Source organism: Trachypithecus francoisi, unplaced genomic scaffold, assembly GCF_009764315.1.
Source record: "Trachypithecus francoisi isolate TF-2019V2 unplaced genomic scaffold, Tfra_2.0 Lachesis_group10, whole genome shotgun sequence".
NCBI classification, from domain to species: Eukaryota; Metazoa; Chordata; class Mammalia; order Primates; family Cercopithecidae; genus Trachypithecus; species Trachypithecus francoisi.
In genome coordinates, this window is record NW_022681455.1 from 74,214,463 (window position 1) to 74,228,033 (window position 13,571).

Genomic DNA, 13,571 nt, shown 5'->3' on the forward strand with positions numbered 1-13,571 from the left:
CCAGTGAAAGCAGAGAGAAAAGAAGGCTAGAGGAACCTTGAGGAATAGGAACTTCTAAGGCATGGGGAAAAGCAAACAGAAAGGAAAAGGAAAAAGTAAAAATAAAAGATGAAAGAACAATCAGAGAGATAGGAGTGGGATGTCATGGACTCTGCAGAGAAGAGAATTGGAAGGAAGGAGAGTGCTCAAATGCAGTCAAGAAATCAAGAAGTCTTAGCCGGGTGTGGTAGCTCATGCCTATAATCCCAGTACTTTGGGAAGCTGACTGGGGTGGATTGCTTGATCCCAGGAGTTCAAAACCAGCCTGAGCAATATGACAAGACCTTGTCTCTACAAAAAATAAAAAATTAGCCAGGCGTGGTGGCGTGTGCTTGAGTCCCAGCTACTTGGGAGGCTGAGGTGGGAAGATCACTTAAGCCTGGGAGGTTGAGGTTGCAATATGATCATGCTATTGCACTCCAGCCTGGGTGAAAGAGTGAGAACTTGTCTTAAAAATAAAATTAGCTGGGCGTGGTGGTGCATGCCTGTAATCTCAGCTACTTGGGAGGCTGAGGCAGAAGAATTGCTTGAATGTGGGCAGTGGAGGTTGCAGTGAGCCAAGAGCATGCCACTGCACTCCAATCTGGGCAACAGAGCAAGAGACTCCATCTTAAATAAATAAATAAATAAATACAATAAAATACAAAATGAAAGAAATCAAGAAGTCTCCATTGGTGCAAAAAGGAGGCCTTCAGTGACCTTAATGAGAACAATTTTAGAAGCAGGGAGTAGGCAGGGGAGAAGGTTGAGGAGTGACTGAGAGGTGAGAAAATGGAGATAAGTAGGTGTAAATCATTTTCGATTCTTTTTATCTTATTGGCACATATATGAATTCTGAGGCATTATCAGAATTAAATGTCCATTCTGGAGGTTATTTCAGTCTCTGGGAGGCTGCCAGCCTTTCCTTTTCCATTTAGCCCTAATGCATTGGTGGGGAACAATTCCATTAGGTAAGATAAACAGGATTGCTTGGGACAAGTGGGAAAGGAGTAGGAAGAAAAACCAAGGGTGGGACATCCTGGACTCTGTGGTGATGAAGTTGTATAACCTCCAGTAGACAGAGCAGCAAAGGTCTCCAGGAATGCAAAAGATAAGTAGTATGAATTCCTAGACCCTATGTGGGTACTCGCATATAAAAATGGTCCCCCCCATTTAGATACTGAATAATCTCCACATATATATTATATATTACATTATATATTATATTATTATATATTGTATATAAAATATATATTTTATATATAATAATATATGTGTGTGTGTGTATATATATAAAGAGAGAGAAAGAGTCTCACTCTGTCACCCAGGCTGGAGTGCAGTGGCGTGATCTTGGCTCACTGCAACCTCCACCTCCTGTGTTCAAGCAATTCTCCTGTCTCAGCCTCCCGAGTAGCTACGATTACGATTACAGGTGCGCACCACCATGCCCGGCTAATTTTTTCTATTTATAGTAGAGACGGGGGTTTCACCATGTTAGTCAGGCTGGTCTTGAACTCCTGACCTCAGGTGATCCACCCGCCTCTGCCTCCCAAAGTGCTGGGATTATAGATGTGAGTCACTGTGCCTGGCCTGGATAGCCTCTTTTAAAGCGAAAATGCATCTGTATCCTTTGGCAGCCTGAAATCTTAGGAAATTCAGGCATGCACTACATAAGAATTACAGCATTTCTCATGCAAAATATCTTTTTGTACTTCTCTTGCAGTTCATTCTAATGTGTTCTCTCTGTCCACAACATGGCTTGTGTTTCTTTGATTATTTCCCCCATGTTGGGATTGTAAAATTACATAAACTTGGTGTTGGCTGGAGAATATTTTTGATTTTTTGAGACAGGGTCTTGCTGTGTCACCCAGGCTGTAATGTAGTGGTGTCATCATAGCTGACTGCAACCTTGAACTCCTGGACTTAAGCAATCCTCCCACCTCAGCCTCCTGAGTAGCTGGGACTACAGGCGCATGCCACCACACCTGGTTAATTAAAGAATTTTTTTTTTTTTTTTTTTTTTGTAGAAACAGGGCCCTCAATATGTTGCCCAGGCTAGTCTTGAACTCCTGGGCTCAAGTGATCCTCCTGCCTCGGCCTTCCAAAGTGCTGAGATTATAGGTGTAAGCCACCACTGCCTGGTGACTTGACAGAGATGGTTACTTTGGCAATCTTTCCATAATCTTTCTTGTGATCCTTTTAAGAAAAGTTTTTCTTCACATGGTTGTTCAGACTTAGACAAAGATGTGTGTGTGTGTGTGTGTGTGTGGTGGGGGCAGTGTTGTAAGAGAATAAATAATATTTCAAAGGATTACTTTACGGAGCCTCAGCTTCTGTTACAATACATGGAATTTGCCTGCTTCTATGTGGAACTCTGCTGCAATGGAGAGGAAAGGATGGCCCACTTTCACCTAAAATCCAGATTCTATAACTTGCAAAGTCTCTTTCCAATTAGTTCTAGATTATTAATGCCATCCTGGCAAACTGATAATTCACTGTTTAGGGTACTCTGAATCATGTAATACTATTTTATTTTATTTATATATATAGTTTGAGACAGAATCTTGCTCTGTCGCCCAGGCTGGAGTGCAGTGGCATGATCATAGCTCACTGTAGATTTGAATTCCTGAGCTCAAGCGATCCTCTATTGAATTTAAACTTAATTTAACTGAGACCAGCCTGGGCAACACATCGAGACCTTGTCACTATTAAAAATAAAAAAATAGCTGGCGTGGTGGCACAAGCCTGTAGTTCCAGCTACTCAGGAGGCTGAGGTGGAGGATCACTTGAGTTGAGGAGGTCGAGGCTGCAATGAGCTATGACCACACCACCATACTCGAGCCTGGGTGACAGAACCAAACCCTGTCTCAAAAAAAGAAAAAATAAAAAAGATCATAGACTACAGACCATGGTTCTCAGCTTCCTTTCCTCAGCTGTAACTGTGATAGAAATGTTTTGGATGGTATCTGATGCCAAGCCCTTCTGAGAATGTTACCTGATGCACCAAGCTGCACGAGGGTGAGGACTTTTGTCATTCACAACTGCATCACTTCGGCTAGTACCCGTTATGCGGTTGTCTCACAAAAGTATTTCTTGAGGCCGGACATGGTGGCTTATACCTGTAATCCCAGCATTTTGGGAGGCCGAAGTGGTTGGATTGCTTGAACCCAGGAGTTTAAGACCAGCCCTGGGCTGGCAAAACTCTGTCTCTACAAAAATTACAAAAATTAGCTGGGCACAGTGGCATGTGCCTGTAGTCACACCTTCTTGGGAGGCTGAGGTGGGAGGATTACCTAAGCCCAGGAGGTGGAGGCTGTAGTGAGCTGTGATTGCCCCACTGCACTCCAGCCTGGGTGACGGAGTGAGACCCTGTCTCAAAAACATAAATAGATACAATAAATTTCCTGAATGAGTTGTTGAAATTGTTTCACTGCTAGAGCTGGTGGGATTCTCACACTCTGCCAGAATCTACTTCCTTATCTTTGCCTGGGACATGGCCCCTTGCAAAGTGGGCCCACTGGCATCCCTCGGTGAGTGAAACCCTGTCTCTGGGAAGGCTGAGTTCCAGAACATGGCTTTGAAGCCCAGTGGACCAGATTTGAGTTCACTACGAAATCTGATAGCTGTGTGGCCTTCAATCTTGGGCAAGTTACTAACTTTTCTACCTATCCCCAGGACCCATAATTAAAGTTTCTACACATGCAGAAAAGATGAAAAAATAGTACTATCCTTTTTTATTTTTATTGTTAATTTTTAAAAAAATGTGTAGAGAGGGAGTCTTGCTTTGCTGCCCAGGCTTGTCTCAAACTCCTGGCCTCAAGCAATTCTTCCACATCTGCCTCCTGAGTAGTTGGGACTACAAGTGTGTGCCATCACGCCTGGCTAAGTTTTTCAAAATTTTCTTGTAGAGATGGGGTCTCACTATGTTGTCCAGGCTGATCTTGAACTCCTGGGCTCAAGCAATCCTCCTGCCTTGGCCTCCCAAAGTGCTGGGATTATAGGTATGAGCCACCGTGCCCAGCCAGAATGGTACTATTGATGACCCAATGATGAGCTATCTGGGTTCAAAAATTGTTAATATTTTGCTGTATTTATATGTAAATACATGTATATGTATGTAAGTATATCTACAAGTAAGTTACAGGCATCATGACACTTCTTCTCTAAATACTTCAGCCTGTATCATCTAAGAAGAACAGGTCGGGCACAGCGGCTCACGCCTGTAATCCCAGCACTTTGGGAGGCTGAGGTGGAAGGATCACTTGAGCCCAGGAGTTGGAGACCAGCTTCGGCTATATGGGAAGTCTCCTGTCTACAAAAAAATAGCAAAAATTAGCCAGACGTGGTGGTGCACGCCTGTAGTCCCAGCTGCTCTGGAGGCTGAGATGGGAGAATCACCTGAGCCCAGGAGGCTGAGGTTGCTGTAAGTCGTGATCATGCCACTGCACTCCAGCCTGGGTGACTTAGTGAGACACTGTCTCAAAACAAACAAACAAATAAAAAAATAAACAAAGGACATTTTCCTATACAAACACAACTCCCGAATCACTCTTAAAGAAAATTAGCAATGATTTCCTAACACAATCTCACATGCTGTCCATATTAAAATTTCACCAAATGTCCCTCAAATGTCTTTTATGACTATTTTAATTTTTCTGGTCAGGATCCAATGTAGGATCAGAAATTGCATTTGGTTTTTGCCTCTTTACTCTTTTTTTCTAGAAAATATTTCTATCCTTTTGTAAATGACACTGGTTTTAATTTTTAAATTTTATTAAGACAGGGTCTCACTATATTGTCCAGGCTGGTCTTGAACTCCTTGGCTCAAGCAATCCTCCTGCCTTGGCCTCCCAAAGCGCTGGGATTACAGGCGTGAGCCACCGTGCCTGGCCTGACGTTGATATTTTAAAGAGTTCATCCAGGCTAGTTGTCATGGAAATGTCTCACATTTTGGATTCGTGTGATTGTTTCCTCGGGGTGATTTCTAGGCTCGATTTCCCCATCTGTGAAATGGGTGCAGTGACAGTAGCCATCACATGGGTACCACATTCTACTCCCCAGGCAGTGCCAGAACTACAGGGCATAGTGCCTGCACAGTGCCTACAGCAGTGTCTAGCACATCACGTATGCTGAATAAATGAGATGTTGCCATCACCATCATTCCAACCAGCATCCTCCACCTCATTACCACCAGCATCTTCAGCATCCCAGAGTCCAAGCCGCATCGATGCGCAAACTTTTCTCATTCTTTCCTCACTCTTCTGGAATGTCTTATGCCCCTCTTGCTCAGTTCCCTCTCTACTGGAGAACTGAAGTGATGCAACTTAAGCCGTATGAATCTCTTAGCCCCTCTAGCAACTGGAGTTTAGCCTCACCCATCTTCCTAAGGACAACCTCTCTTTTTTTCAGAATCACAATTTTCTGACCCCAAATGGTTTAGACACAGTGAGGCATTAACGGTGTCATGTCCACCCAGGGAGCAGGCGGGTGCTTTGTCATTGCTGGTGCTGGTGGTGGGTGACCTTGGCGCGGAGGCTGTCGGTGCGGCAGCTGCTGCAGTGCTGTCGGAGGGTTGCCGGGGAAAGGAGATTGGCTGGCGAGGAAGATGAGGAATGTGCTGCCAGCAGACTGGGATCACAGCCAGATGCTAATTATGATGGCCTGGGGGTGCTGGTACCCCCTGTCAGCATCATCTAAGGAAGTGTGGGGGCTGGCAGGAGTGGGGGAGGAGAGAGAAACGGGCAAGGTGAGAGGGACTGACAGGTTGGAGAGATCCACTTGTTCCCCAAGGGTCCACCCTCCCTTCAGACCCAAGCTGTCTGGGAGAAATTGTGGCTGTCACCATAGCAACAGCAGCAGCTGATGCGTGATGCACAGTGTCTGTTAGAGAAGCTCGGTCAAGCTTGTACCAGTATTTTTCCATCCGAATCTCATTTCTTCAGTGAAATGAGAGAGATCAGAGGCTGGGCAGGGCACAGGTGGGGCCAAGTGGGTATTTGGAGAGGGAGTACAGATAGGAGAGTTCTCAGATAGTCTACTGAATTTGGAGAGAATACAGATTGAAGAGAAGCAGATTTTTACATTACTAAGACATCATTTAAACATCCAGACTGCTTCAGAATTCCCTTAAATTATACATGAATTGCTGAAGCAGCAGCCCCGTAGCCTCCAGAAAGGTGCAACGCATTGCATCTCGGAGACCCTTGCGGGAAGGGTTGTCTCTGCGGTCCTGAAGGGCACCAACCTGGGAGTGAGACTGACCTTAGACTCCCAGCTCTGCCACTTACCAGCAAGGTGGCTTTGGGTAAATTATTTTCCCGCATTAAGCCTCAATGTCCTCATCTGTAAAATGGAGATAATAAGAATAGCTGGCTGGGTGTGGTGGCTCACACCTGTAATCCCAGCACTTTGGGAGGCCGAGGTGGGTGGATCGCTTGAGCTCAGGAGTTCGAGACCAGCCTGGGCAACCCGGTGAAACCCCGTCCCTTCTTAAAATACAAAAATTAGCTGGGCATGTTGGCATGCACCTGTAGTCTCAGCTACTAGGGAGGCTGAGGCATGGGAATCGCTTGAGCCTGAGAGGCAGAGGTGCAGTGAGCCAAGATCATGCCATTGCACTGCAGCCTGGGTGACAGAGTGAGACTCTGTCTCCAAAAAAAAAAAAAAAAAAAAAAAAAAGAGCTGCCTCATAGGGTCATAATGAGAACAAAATGAATGGATGCATATAGCGTTAAGCCTAATACTTGGCTCATATAATGAACTCAATAAATGGTTGCTACTATTACTATAACAACTACTCATATTACTATTGGTGCTACTATTACTATTACTACTCTTACTACTGCAACAACTACTGTTATTCCTCCTCCTGCCAGCACCATGGGGATTACACAATTCAGCTGAGGACGGGATGATGACTCACTGGCGACTCAGTCCTCTCCCACGAATGGTACTGGAGTGCCTGAATTTGCCAGCACTTTTGTAAGGAGCTGGGAGCAAAGGCTGAGAAGACACGGTCACTGCCCTCACGGACTGTGAATCTTGTGTCCAACAAAGGCATGACTCAAACAACCAGGGAATCCTATAGGAGCTATAGGATTCTTTTTTTTTTTTTGAGACAGAGTCTTGCTTTGTTGCCCAGGCTGGAGTGTAGTGGTGCAATCTCAGCTCACTGTAGCCTCTGTCTCCTGGACTCGTGATCCTCGCACCTCAGCCTCCTGAGTAGCTGGGACTACAGGGGCATGCTGCCACACTCAGCTAATATTTAAATTTTTTGTAGAGAGTATGTCGCCCAGTATGTCTTGAATTCCTGGGCTCAAACGATCCACCCAACTCAGTCTCCCAAAGTGCTGGGATTACAAGCATGAGTGCCCGGCCAGGATTTTTATTAGGAGAGATTGTACAGCTGATCTATTTCAGGATTTTCCCAAACTCATCCCTCAAGTTTCCCCTCTCTATTTTGGTCCTGAGTACCACTCACATTGTTATTTATTTAAGGCTTTATTTCCCTTTAAGTTGATCCCCCTTTCATTGGTCAAATAAATGTGGTTTGAAGAAATCTGGATCGCACTGTGGAAAATGTGAAATTAGCGTCACTTGCCATGAAAAAAAACCCCATAAAAATAAAAACGAGACTAATTGTGCGTCGTCACATTTTAGCTAATATCCTTTTCCTGTTGAACTTTCAGAGACTCAGGCTCACTCTGTTGAAAAGGGAGGTTGGCAAGGCTCAGAGAGGTGTTTAAAGGCACACTAGCACAAAATGAAACCTTTTCCTTTTTAATCAGAAGTGCTGCAAAGCAACCAAAGGAAGAATGACTTTCTCACTGTGTAATTCAATGACATCAAATGTTCCATGTTCTTTCCCACCTAACGTCATGGCTGGCCTTAATTAAGGGTGAATAATTACCTCTTCTCAGAGGGAGCGGGAAAGGCAGGGCAAGAAGTAGGCCCTACAGCAGAGCATCTCTGTTGCATCTAATTATTCCAGTGGCCAATGCCAGGTGGAAACCGCGGCCTTGGTGATAAAAATGGAGGCAAGCGTGATACCACTTTCAGACTGCTTAAGTAGTTCAGAGGCACAGAAGCCCAGTGGGGGAAGTGCAGTAGAGCTGAGGGAGGGGTCCAGATCATGAAGGCTTTGTAAATTGCACTTATTCACTGAGTAAAGTGCAAGCACTGAAATATACATACATACATATATATATATATATATATTTTTTTTTCTTTCTTTTCTTTCTTTTTTTTTTGAGATGGAGTTTTGCTCTTGTGGCCCAGGCTGGAGTGCAATGGCGCGATCTTGGCTTGGCGTGATCTTGGCTCACCGTATCCCCCACCTCCCGGGTTCAAGCGATTCTCCTGCCTCAGCCTCCCAAGGAGCTGGGATTATAGGCATGTGCCATCATGCCTGGCTAATTTTTGTATTTTTAGTAGAGACGGGGTTTCACCATGTTGGTCAGGCTGGTCTTGAACTCCGACCTCAGGTGATACACCAGCCTTGGCCTCCCAAAGTGCTGGGATTACAGGCGTGAGCCACCACACCCAGCCTACATATGTAATGTTTTAAGACACAGGGTCTTGCTCTGTTGCCATGACTGGAGTGCAGTGGTGCAATCCTAGCTCCCTGCAGCCTCAAACTTCTGGGCCCAAGAGATTCTCCTGCCTCAGCCTTCTGAGTACCTGGGTCTATGGGCATGGGCCATCAAGCCCAGCTAACTAAAAAAATTTTCTTGGTATGTTGACCAGGTTGGTCTCGAACTCCTGTCCTCAAGTGATCCTCCTGCCTCAGCCTCCCAAAGTGCTGGGATTAAAGGTGTGAGCTACCATGCCCAGCCTACTGAAATATATTAAACAGTGGAATGACATGACAGCAATAATAGCTATCATTAGTAGTGCACTATGCACTCACTAGTCATTGAATCTTCATAACAACTCTGGGATAGGTAATACCATCCCTGTTCTACAGATGAGAAAACTGAAGCTTAATGAGGTTCAGTAGTTTTTCCAAATGTGGTAGACTGACGACAGTTCTCCTCTCCTCCCTATCTGTGACAGTGCGGTCACTTTGCTAAGTGACTTTGCAGCTCCTCTTATTAAGAGAGAAATCTGTTGTCTTGCCCACTGGCCTTGTGATCTACTCGGACCACAATAGTGCAGCAGATGGCATGATGGGTCAGTTCCAAGTCTGGGCCTCAAGAGGCCTCATCAGTTTCCTGGGAATTCTTTGGGAACTCTGTTGTTGCCATGTGCACGGGGCCAGGCCTGTCTTCTGCAGAATGAGAGGAGTCCATTTGTTCCAGCTGAGGCCCAGGCATGGGACAGAGCCTAGCCAAGACCAGCAGAACCACCACTCTAGCCTGCAGCTGATCTATACTTAGAAAGTACAGATGAGACCAGAAAACCCACTCCCACTGACCAATGGGCTCATAAGCGGTAAAGAGTGGTGTTCTTTTTATTTTTATTTGTTTATTTGAGATGGAGTCTTGCTCTGTCACCCAGGCTGGAGTTATGTGGCGTGATCTCGGCTCACTGTAACTTCCACCTCCTGGGTTCAAACAGTTCTCCTGTTTCAGCCTCCTGAGTAGCTGGGACTACAGGCACGTGCCACCACGCCCTGCTAATTTTTGTGTTTTTAGTAGAGATGGTGTTTCGTCATATTGATGAGGCTGCTCTCAAACTCCTGATCTCAAATGATCCACCCGCCTCAGCCTCCCAAAATGCTGGGATTACAGGTGTGAGCCACTGCACCCAGCCAAGAGTGGTGTTCTTTTAAGCAATTAAGTTTTGGAGTGGCTTCAGTTAGTAAAAGCTAATTAGACAACCAAGATAAGCCAGTGAGTAAATGTTGGAGTTGAGATTTGTTCCAGCTGTCACCACTGCCCCTGCCGTATATACCTATATATACTTTTTTTTTTTTTTTTTTTTTTGAGACAGGGTCTTGCTCTGTCATCTGGGCTGGAGTGCAGTGGTGCGATCATAGCTCACTGGCAGCTCCGAGGCTCAAGTGATCTTCCCACCTACTACTGAGTAGCTGGGACCACAGACACATGTCACCATGTCCATCTAATTTTTAAAGTTTTGTAGAGATGGAGTCTTGCTATGCTGCTCAGGCTGGTCTCAAACTCCTGACTTTAATTTCCACCTCAGCTTCCCAAAGGCTGAGATTATAGGCGTGATCCACCGCTCCTGGCCCATTTATTCTTTTGAACATCATTTCTCACAAACACTCAGAAGGTTTCCCATTTATGTTGGTATGTACCATTTCTTCAGTACAACCACTCACAACTTTCCACTGAAAAGGAACCGCAATCAATTGCCCCGCACCACCACCAACACCTCACAAAGTATGATCGATATACTAGCAGAACATAGATAGACGAGTTGCAGGGAAAGATTTGTCACTGCAAGCAAATTTTCCACAAGTGACACCTTCAATAATTCTTGCAAGTAGTAGTTCTCAACCAGAGGTGATTTTGACCACTAGAGGACATTGACAATGTCTGGAGACATTTTTGATTGTCATAACTGGGAAGGGAGTGCTAGCAGCCTATAGTGGGTTAAAGGCCAGGGATACCGCCAAAGAAACATCCTACAATGTACCAAACAGCCTCTCAGAACAAAGAATTATTCTACCCAAAATGTCAATAGTGCTGAGGTTGAGAAACTATTTTCAGGTAATATGGAACAAGGCTATTGTTAAGACTGTGAATAAAACACCTTTAAGCAGTGGGTCTCGACCCTGGTTACACATTAGATTTACCCAATGAATTAGAAAGCAATGAAAACCTAATGCTCCAGCCTGATTCTCTGAGTCTTTGACTCAACTGGCATGGGGCCATTTACCAATTCTCTCCAGGCTGAATGTGGTGGCTCATGCCTGTAATCCCAGCGCTTTAGGAGACAAAGGCAGGAAGATTGCTTGAGGTCAGGAGTTTAAGACCAGCCTGGACAACATAGCAAGATCCCGTCTCTATAAGAAAAATTAAAAAAAAAAATTAGCCAGGTTTAAAAACATGTGCTTGTAGTCCCAGCTACTCAGGAGGCTGAGGTGGGAGGATGGCTTGAGCCCAGGAGTTCAAGGCTGCAGTAAGCTATGATTGCATGCACCACTGCACTCCAGCCTGGGCAACAGAGTGAGACCTTGTCTCTAAAAATAAATAAATAAATAAATAAATAAGTTAGTTTGTCCTTCCTCCTCATCAGATCAGCCTCTCCACTTCAAATCTTGCCCCTTTGATATCAGAATCTGGCTGCAACCATCCCCGTGATCCTACGGAGCCTCGTACCTTACTTCTCCTGGCTTCTGTCTGTCCTCACTTCTGTTCTCCACCACCCTTGCCTCAATTAAACACTTTTTCTCTGATGCAAAACTCTACCTGCTCACAGATTTCCGTAAGACCTTCATTTGCAGAAAGCGTTTTGGGACTTCTTATAGTTTGGTTTTTTTTTTTTTTGTGGTGTGTGTGTGTGAGATTTGGGGATTACTGCAAGGCACCCTATACACAAGCGTCTTCTGATATCTCCCTACTTTATTTTTTTATTTTATTATTTGGAGACAGGGTCGCACTCTGTCCCCCACACTGGAGTGCAATGGCACGATCTCAGTTCACTGCAATCTTTGTCTCAAAGGTGCAAGGATTTTCCTGCCTCAGCCTCCCGAATAGCTGGGCTCACAGGTGAGCGCCACCATGCTCAGCTCATTTTTGTATTTTTAGTAGAGACGGGGTTTCACCATGTTGGCCAGGCTGGTCTCGAACTCCTGACTTCTGGTGATCCACCCGCCTCCGCTTCCACCTCCCAAAGTGCTGGGATTATAGGTTTGAGCCACCACTCCCAGGCTCCTTACCTTCATTTCCCCTTCTCTTCTGTTCACTACAGGGTTAACTCAAGAGGCTTGGGATGGTTAAACCCTGCACATCTCAGAGGAGGGACTGGCCCTTCACCTGTTCCTGTAAGATAACTGCTAACGGCTTAAACTATTCTGCCTGATAAGAAGACTTCTGTATATCTGGGGCCTTGGGCCATGCCAGATAGTTGATACTAAGAACATGATTTATGGTGGGTGCCCGGAGTCATGCTGTATCAGCCTGACCTCTGGAGGGGCTGGATACTGGGTAACTCATCCCCAATAAAAGCCATGGATACTATGGCTCAGGTGAGTTTCCCTGGTTGGCAATGTTTTGTGTGTGTTGTCAGACATCATTGCTGGGAGAATTAAGCACTGCACATATGACTCTCTAGGAGGGTACAGCTGGAAGCTCCTGCCTGGATTCTGCCCTGAGCACCTTTTTCCTTTGCTGATTTTATTTATCTATTTATCTATTTTTGAGATGGAGTCTCGCTCTGTCACCAAAGTTGGAGTGCAGAGGCTGGATCTCGGCTCACTGCAACCTCCACCTCCCACGTTCAAGTGATTCTCCTGCTTCAGCCTCCCAAGGAGCTGGGATTATAGGTGCCAGCCACCATGCCTGGCTAATTTTTGTATTTTAGTAGAGATGGGTTTTTGCCATGTTGGCCAGGCTGATCTCGAACTCCCGAGCTCAAGTGACGAGGCTGCTGGCCTCGACCTCCCAAAGTGCTGGGATTACAGGCATGAGCCACCGCGCCTGGCCCCTTTGCCGATTTTTAATCCATATCCTTCCACTGTAGTAAGTTGTAACTGTGAATACAACGGCTTTTTTGAGTTCTGCGAGTCTTTGCAGCAAATCGTCAAACCCGAGCATGTCTTGGGGACTCCCTGACACATCTTCCCACTCCCTCTTCTCTCTTCTTGCTTCCTCTGGAGTAAACTAAGAGGCCCCTGCTTGCCTTTTGCAAGGCAGTTCTGAACACACGGAGATCATTTGTGATCTCATATCCTCTTCTAAGCAATTCATCAAGAAATTTCTTTCAAATAAACCCAGTGCTCTTCATGGAGGTGATGCTGGTGAAAACGACTTTCTCCAGCTTATTACATACGTCTGCAGAAGCTCCTGTTTAAGAGTTTGAGCACGTATGTGTGTGTGCCTATACACCAGCACACACATGCATGCTCACAGCTGTCATGCCTTCACCAGAACCAGGATGAGGAGTTACTCTATTGCCAGAATTGAAGAATCATTTCCACATATTGTAAGGTCAGTGAAAGCACGATGAAAAATACACCTGCCAGCATGCCTATGTGTGGCCTCCCTTCACTACCTGCTCGCACTGCTAATGGCCCTGTAGATTCCACTGCATGGATTTGTAATTTTCTAAACCATTTCCCCTAATGTTGGATAATTGGGTTATTTCCAACATTTTTACACTTCCAAATAAGGCACCCAAAATGATTCTTACAGAGTAATCATTAGGCTCTTCTATAATTATCTAATTATCTCCCCCCCCTCCCTTTTTTTTTTCTGAGACAGGGTCTTGCTCTCACACCCAGGCTGGAGTACAGTGGCACGATCATGGCTCACTGCAGCCTCGACCTCCCATGCTCAAGTGATTCCACAGTCTCAGCCTCCTGTGTAGCTGGGATCACAGATGTGCGCCACCATGCCTGGCTAACTTTTTGTGCTTTTTATAGAGAC

At 45.4% G+C, this 13,571-nt stretch overlaps 1 pseudogene; it reads left to right on the top strand.

Annotated features, from left to right (window-relative positions):
* The first annotated feature begins 12,506 nt into the window (after positions 1 to 12,506).
* LOC117087482 lies at positions 12,507 to 13,285 on the top strand (annotated as a pseudogene).
* The last annotated feature ends 286 nt before the right edge of the window (positions 13,286 to 13,571 follow it).